Below are 7153 nucleotides of genomic sequence, written 5' to 3' on the forward strand. Positions count from 1 at the left end.
GTGAGTTTACAGATAAGGGGAGGTCCCAACAGCAGTGGCAGTGAACAAAGCTTGAATCCAGGGGCACCTCCAAGGTCAACCCAATTCTATTCAAACCATAAGCTTGCATGTGTATGCACAGTTCTTCAGATACGTCTGGACTCCAGCTTTGCTCTGCTGCAACCGACCACCGTGGCTACCTACCATGATCTACTTCAATAGGAGGCCACAGTGAATAGAGCTGTGAGGGTCCAGTGAAAGAATGCAAAAAGAAAACAAGTAGATCTGAAACAGGGACAAAAACTAGGTCAAAATCTGATTCCAATAGCACCCTTAAGACCACAAAGATTTATTCAAAGTGTGAGCTTTCGATTGCATGTACTCTTCCCTCAGTCAAAATGGAACAAGGATCATAAGTGTACAGATATAAAGAAAAAGTAAATTGGTGGCAAATTAGTAAACTGTCATAATATCCAAATGATGCCATGTGATAACTCTTTGCTAAACCAGCAAACTCAACCGGACTCATAAGGGGTTTTAACAAAGAATTATCATAATTTGGATATTATGACACTGTTTACTAATTTGCCACTATTTTACCTTTTCTTTATATCTGCACTCTTATGATTCTTGTTCCATTTTGTCTGAGGAAGAGTGCATGCACTTGAAAGCTCACACTTTGAATAAAACTTTGTTTGTCTTAAAGGTTCTATTGGACTAAAAGTTTGTTGTGCTACTTCAGACCAACATGGCTACCCACTTAGGTCAAAATCTGTCAGTTTAGAAACAAGCATCCACGCAATATACATGTTGTGGCTGAATTTGACAGTGAAATAGCAGTCAAACATTCAGGATCTGAGTCCACTAGCACCTTAAAAGCCCAACAAGATTTCAAGCATCTCAGTGCTGGAAAAGACAAAGCTCCATTTATCAGATACTTGATCATACTTTGATCATACAAAGGGAGCTTTGACTCTCACAAGCTCATACCCTGGAACTCTTCTTGATCTTTAAAGTGATTGCTGAAATTGAATCTTGCTCTTCTTCTACAGACCAACACAGCTACCCACTTAAACAGTCAAACGTTACTGAACTTTATTCCCCACCACAATCCCCTCCACAAGCTATGCTCTACCTTTCATTCATTTATTTAGTCTAATAAAATTATATCCATAGCAGTAATGACAATCCAGTTTATGAAAACATCCCCAGCAGGAAATTTTTAAAGGTCAGGAATAATCTGGAGTACATGCAGTGCAACCCTAAAGACATATTCCTGGGAGTCAGTCCCACTGAACAGACTTGAGTACTGTAGACCAAGGAGCCAAGAACTGATCTATCCTTCAACTGACAGTATTGTATTAATAACAGATTAAGGATTTTATTTGCGGAATGCTGACAGTGGAAAGGGAAACGCCCTAAGTGGTCATTATCCCAAGACATTGGAAGAATGCTTACAATAGAGGGAATAGAACTGCTGGCGGTTTTGCTGGCGGTTTCTCTGGGGTGCCAAAAAAGAGTACTACAAAGCCTCTCTTTTGACCAGCGGAAGTTGCAGGAGCACACGTGGAGTCCCGGTGCATTCCAGGCTTCTCTTGTTCATTCTGATGATGGCAGACATTGTCCCCTTCTTTATGGGAAGTTGTCCCTTTCATTCATGCAAACATGGGAGCCCAACCACGCAGGCATAGCCACTGGGGTAGGCTCAATTCGCCATATCATCGTAGTAAGAAAGAAAAAGGCAGGAAAGGCAGAGCAGGGGGGAGCCGAATCCTCTTCCACATAAAACCTTTGTAGCATGTCTAAATTTGTCTGGAAAGTCAACATTAGAGAAATTGTATGGTATGCAGTCCTCCATTAGCTGGGAAGAATATTATATTAGCCTCGGATGCAGAATGCAATTAGATTTTTATGGCCCTTTTTTCTGCTCAAGGTGTTTTGCACTGTGTACTGGCAACGGCAGCATCCAGAAGGCAGCACTTACGTTCCACAGAAGAGCCATGCGGCCATTATTCTGTACACAAAAACACAGGCAGCCCTGCTGCTATTTTCTGCAGGCTTTCAGCTATCAGCTTAGAAATGGGTCCTCAGGCCTTTCAAATGAATCTTCTATTTAAAAAAAAAAAAAGCAAGTCAGAGCCATCATCCAAGTGCTTGTCTAGAGTTACACATTGGAGCCAGCTTGATATAGTGGTTAGGAGTGCAGACTTCTAATCTGGCATGCCAGGTTCAATTCTGCGCTCCCCCACATGCAGCCAACGGGTTGAGCTTGGGCTCGCCACAGCACTGATAAGGCTGTTCTGACCGAGCAGTGATATCAGGACTCTCTCAGCCTCACCCAACTCACAGGGCGTCTGTTGTGGGAAGAGGGAAGGGAAGGTGATTGTACGCCGCTTTGAGCCTCCTTTGGGTAGAGAAAAGTGGCATATAAGAACCAACTCTTCTTCTAAATGATTTGTGCCTAATATTTGTTCTGACCAAGCCAGGTGTGATAATGGGAGTTTCTGTGAATGGAACTCCTTTTTAATTTTACTTCACAGAGCAGGTATGTGCAGGCCCATTTGGGGCTAGGACCAGGGCACAAGGGCAGGGTTCAGCCCTCCAGTCTGCCTTTTCCTGACCTAAAATAGCTCACAGTGCTGCAATTTGCTCTGGATGAGCAAACTGACAGATACAAACATGCATGTTTTCTCAACAATGCAACCATTAAAGGTCAGAGAAAAGACAAAAGGTAAAGAAAAGCGAGGTATAAAAACCAGTTCTTCTTCTTCGGGCTGAAGAGCAATGACCCCTAGGAAGGTCTCAGGCTCCAGGTTGCAAAGGAAAAAAACAGGGGAGCCTCAAACTCCAAAGGGGGTGAAGGCATGCTAACAGCAGCCTGTGGGAGTGACTCCTGAGGATCAAGAATGAGGAAGGTGACTTAAGGCTTCTGATGAGGAAGGAAATCCCATAGGTTAGGCTGTTCTCATGGGGAAAGGAGGGGCTTGATGGAACTTTTCAAAAACTCTCCCATTCACAGACCAAGGCTCTTCTCCCTGTGGGCTGAGTGCCCAGAAATGGACGCGACGGGGAGAGAGTCAAAGGGAGACGAAACAAAGGGTAAATATAAACCATCTCCCCCCTGAACCTGAAACCTTCCTGTAGATGGGAGGGGAGAAGAGAAAGTGAGCCCATTCTGCCAGTTATCCTCTTTGGATCCAGGTACAACCCTCCTATTCAGAAATGTCACAATAAGCCAGAGTTTATTAAACTTTGGTTAACTGTGCAAAAACTCTGTTTAGCTTTCCAGATGAAAGTAGTGACTCCCATTTTGTGGATAAAAGGGAAGGGGAGCATCCTCAGCGTTCATTAACCCAAGAGACAGGATAGAGGCTTGCGACAGTGCATCACACGTATGCAATGGCTTTGGGTGCCTGTAGAAGCCACAGTGGTATTCCTGTTCATATCAGGCCTCTCTTGTTCATGATGATTGCACATTTGGGATGTTGTCCCTTTCACCAAGGCCAATATGGAGGGGCCCAGTCACACAGACGGTCAGTGTAGACTGTGGGTTAGGCTCAATTTGCCATATTTCGTTAAGAAATGGAGAGACAAGAAAGGAACAGCAGGGGGGAACTGTACCCTCTAAATTTATGGGGGGGGGTGTCTCATACTATTGTTTTGGTAGACAGGAGGATACAAAGAGCTGTGCTAAACCAACTAGTCAACCAAACACTTGGCTGGTTGTGGGCCCATCTGTATTAAGACAAAACAACTGGAAGGGCTTGTTAAAATGCTGTTAATGAGCTATGTTTTTTTTTAATGTCTGAATACGAACATTGTGGCTTCCTCACCACTATTAAATTCCTTCCAAGGTCCAGTGACATTATAATAAACCCCTGCTTGGGCTAGTTTTTTAAGCTTAAGCAAATGAATAGAAAATGTCACTGATTTAGATGAAACCTTATTCAGTTTTACTGATTTCATTTAATTTTTGCTTATGTTATGCACTGGGAACTTCCGGGAATTCTGTCAATCTAAATGAATGAATAGAAATAATGGCAGGCGAGGTCTTCCCTCTTCATCTCACCCTTCAAATGGTGCGATGATATAGATACATTGACATTTTTTTTTAAAAAAACTGTTTCACCATTGATCATTTTAACAGGAACATGTTTCACCTTGAATATATGCTTCATTCTGTGCTCTTCACTCAGCTGGAAATATAGCCAAAGAAAGGAACCTTTGAGACTGCAAGCTGGATTGTTGCCAAATATTTGAGCCCTTTCAAGAAGATGGAATGATATAAGAGCAGCAACCGTGATTCTGGCTCACGATGACATTTCGCATCCTTCTGCCTGACAGTACAGGTTCTACACCCTTCTTATATGCATAGGTGCAGGTGAAATAACCCACCTTTACTCCCCTTCACCTTCTCAGTACCTACACAGGTGAAACTTGTATACATGTGGAATCCATGTAGTCATGATGGAATGCCTATTATCTCATCTAGCCCCTTTATTCAGGAGAAAGCAGTAAAGTTACAGACATCATCTGGTCCCTGTCTCCATGTCTACCAGGCCAGCTCTCCAATAGAGGAGGAGGAGGAAGAAGAGAAGAACAGGTGCTTATATCCTGCTTTTCAGTGTCTGAAGGAGCCCCAAAACAGGTTACAAACACCCTTCCCTTCTCCTCACAACAGACTCTCTGTGAAAAAGATGGAGATGAGATAGCTTTAAGAGAACTGTGAGTGGCCCAAGGCCACCCACCTGGCTGCATGTTCCCCACATTAGTCTGCTGCTCTTTAACCCCTACACCATGCTGGCTGTCCATTCCATTGGCCAAATTTTCTGCAGATGTTCTTTGAGTCCAACTGCTATGTTGCAAGATACCCACCAGTGGGAACAAGTGAAATAAGTGAGTATGTCAGACGGGGACAATTTAGAAAACCCAATGTTTACTTGAAGATACCACAAAAGTATAGAGCCTCTTGTGGCGCATTGTGGTAAGGCAGCAGACATGCAGTCTGAAGCTCTGCCCATGAGGCTGGGAGTTCGATCCCAGCAGCTGGCTCAAGGTTGACTCAGCCTCCCATCCTTCCGAGGTCGGGTAAAATGAGGACCCAGCTTGCTGGGGGGTAAATGGTAATGACTGGGGAAGGCACTGGCAAACCACCCCGTATTGAGTCTGCCATGAAAACGCTGGAGGGCATCACCCCAAGGGTCAGACATGACTCGGTGCTTTCACAGGGGATACCTTTACCTTTACCACAAAAGTATAACGTATGTTTCTGTCCTAACACATTACAAATTATAATTCCCTGTAAGCAACTGCAGTCATAGCTGTGTCAAGAGAATGACCAAGTCAGCTCAACTTTGCACATTAAGGGAGTCTTGCAAATTGTAAAGCTTCCTTCAGTGATACCAATAAGCAATATCAACATTGATTATGAAGAGTGGGAAGGGATGCAGCAGGTATACCCAGTGGGCCTAGAGCAAACATTGTGGGATTTATCTGAATATGTGAAGCAGAGTCAGACCTGCAGTACATGGATCTGTATACTGTTTACTCTTGACTTGCTTCAACTCTTCTTGGAGAGTTGAACCATTTCCAAAACAGATAGGACCATCCCAGCTAGAAAACCAGTTTTATGAATCAACAATACCTTCGTATTGTCTGGACTGAGCTTTAACTTGCTCTCCTTCAGTCACTTGTCTCTAGCATCTAAGCTCTGGCCAAGTGTTAAAACAGTTTTTTATGAGGGCTTTGCTATTGAAACATAAAGTTAGGTGCTGTCCGCATAACAATGACAACCTGCACCAAAGCACCAGACAGCCTCCTCTGAAAGTGTACGATAGTTGTTTAAAACCACTGGCAAAAGGCTACATTCTCAGTGGCACTCCAAAAAATACCTAGGAAACTGCATGCAAAGTTGTTATCCAAATGAAAGGTATCCTGAATTAGTTGGAGAAATTAGCATCTTAACTGGAGACTTGGTGAAATCTAGGTTACAGGATCCCCACTAATGGATATGGGGATGTTTCCTTAAGAGGCTCCAAATAAACCAGTCAGATGTAATATGGGAGCATACTTTACAGAAGAAAATAAAAGAGTTACAAACAGTTATAAACAAGCACACAGAGCATGTAAAACACACAAGAGTATCTAAAGAAAACAAGGGGTTTAGCATTTTGGAAGAAAGAGATAATATTTACCATCATGCTGTGAAGTGGGAAATCCATGGATTCAGCAGTGAAAAGGCCAGTGCTTTGTGGAAAGGAGGAAGAAAGCCTACACACAAGTAGTCCATGTAGGTGTTCAGAACACACACAAAGATTGGTGTTGAGTCCTCTATTTTTATAAAGAAAAAGTTACCTCAGGCTATGCTGATGTGCTAATCCCTATTGATGAGATTTCCTTTGTTTGATAATGATCATAGAAGGCATATGATGGGTTTATCCAGGTGAAGACATTGCTTTCGGGAGAAACCTTTATGGGTTCCCAGGAAGTATGATTGCTTTTCCTGAGTAGAACTAAAGTGTTAATGTGTCCTGATAACCCCTTAGGCAAGGTGTGAGGAATTGTTAATTGAGGTCTATGGACTTGAAGGGAAGAAGAGATTGAGAGCATTTTGTCTTAAAGGTATGTATCTCTTTTGGGTGGGGAGGAACCCGTTAGTAAATCTGCCCCTACATTCCCACAAAATCTAAACTTAAGTGTCCAGGTGTGCCCTGGGAATTGACATCTGGCTGGTGACCATGTTTTTATTTCTAGTTGGGAGCAGTATATTTTTGCATCTGAGATACAGCTGACATCTATTCCAACGTCCATTTTGGCCAGACAGTGTACTACAAATTAATATTTGATGCAATATTAAAGTTGGGTGTTTCTGGATGGCTGCCTATAAATCACCCCTTGGAGTGAGGAGGGGTCAGGTTGCTAACAAATTAGGTGACCTTGGTAGTGCCATTATGTTCTCTTAACAGATGCAAATAACTCCAGAGTTGCATTTTACCCGTATTGTTGGCACTGTGAGTCTCTTCAAACATTTTTGAATTTTTCCTGCAAAGAAAGCTCTCAGGTGTAGAAAACAGAATAAAAGCTGCATAAGTTCCTATGTGTGATGGTTGCATGCACAAGTCATGTGAGTTTATGTGGAGTAAAACAAATGTGTGCAATGATTCCCCCCAAGTAA

The 7153-nt window shown here is 42.9% G+C and overlaps 1 long non-coding RNA gene across 1 annotated transcript; it reads right to left on the reverse strand.

Moving 5' to 3' along the window:
* Nucleotides 1-1335: 1335 nt before the first annotated feature.
* On the reverse strand, nt 1336-6454 carry LOC143841758 (uncharacterized). The gene is made up of 2 exons (XR_013232789.1): nt 6174-6454; nt 1336-2088 (listed from the first exon to the last, which is right to left on the reverse strand). It is a non-coding gene; the product is annotated as an uncharacterized LOC143841758 (long non-coding RNA).
* Between the last annotated feature and the right edge of the window lie 699 nt (nt 6455-7153).

This window comes from Paroedura picta, chromosome 7 (assembly GCF_049243985.1).
Source record: "Paroedura picta isolate Pp20150507F chromosome 7, Ppicta_v3.0, whole genome shotgun sequence".
NCBI classification, from domain to species: domain Eukaryota; kingdom Metazoa; phylum Chordata; class Lepidosauria; order Squamata; family Gekkonidae; genus Paroedura; species Paroedura picta.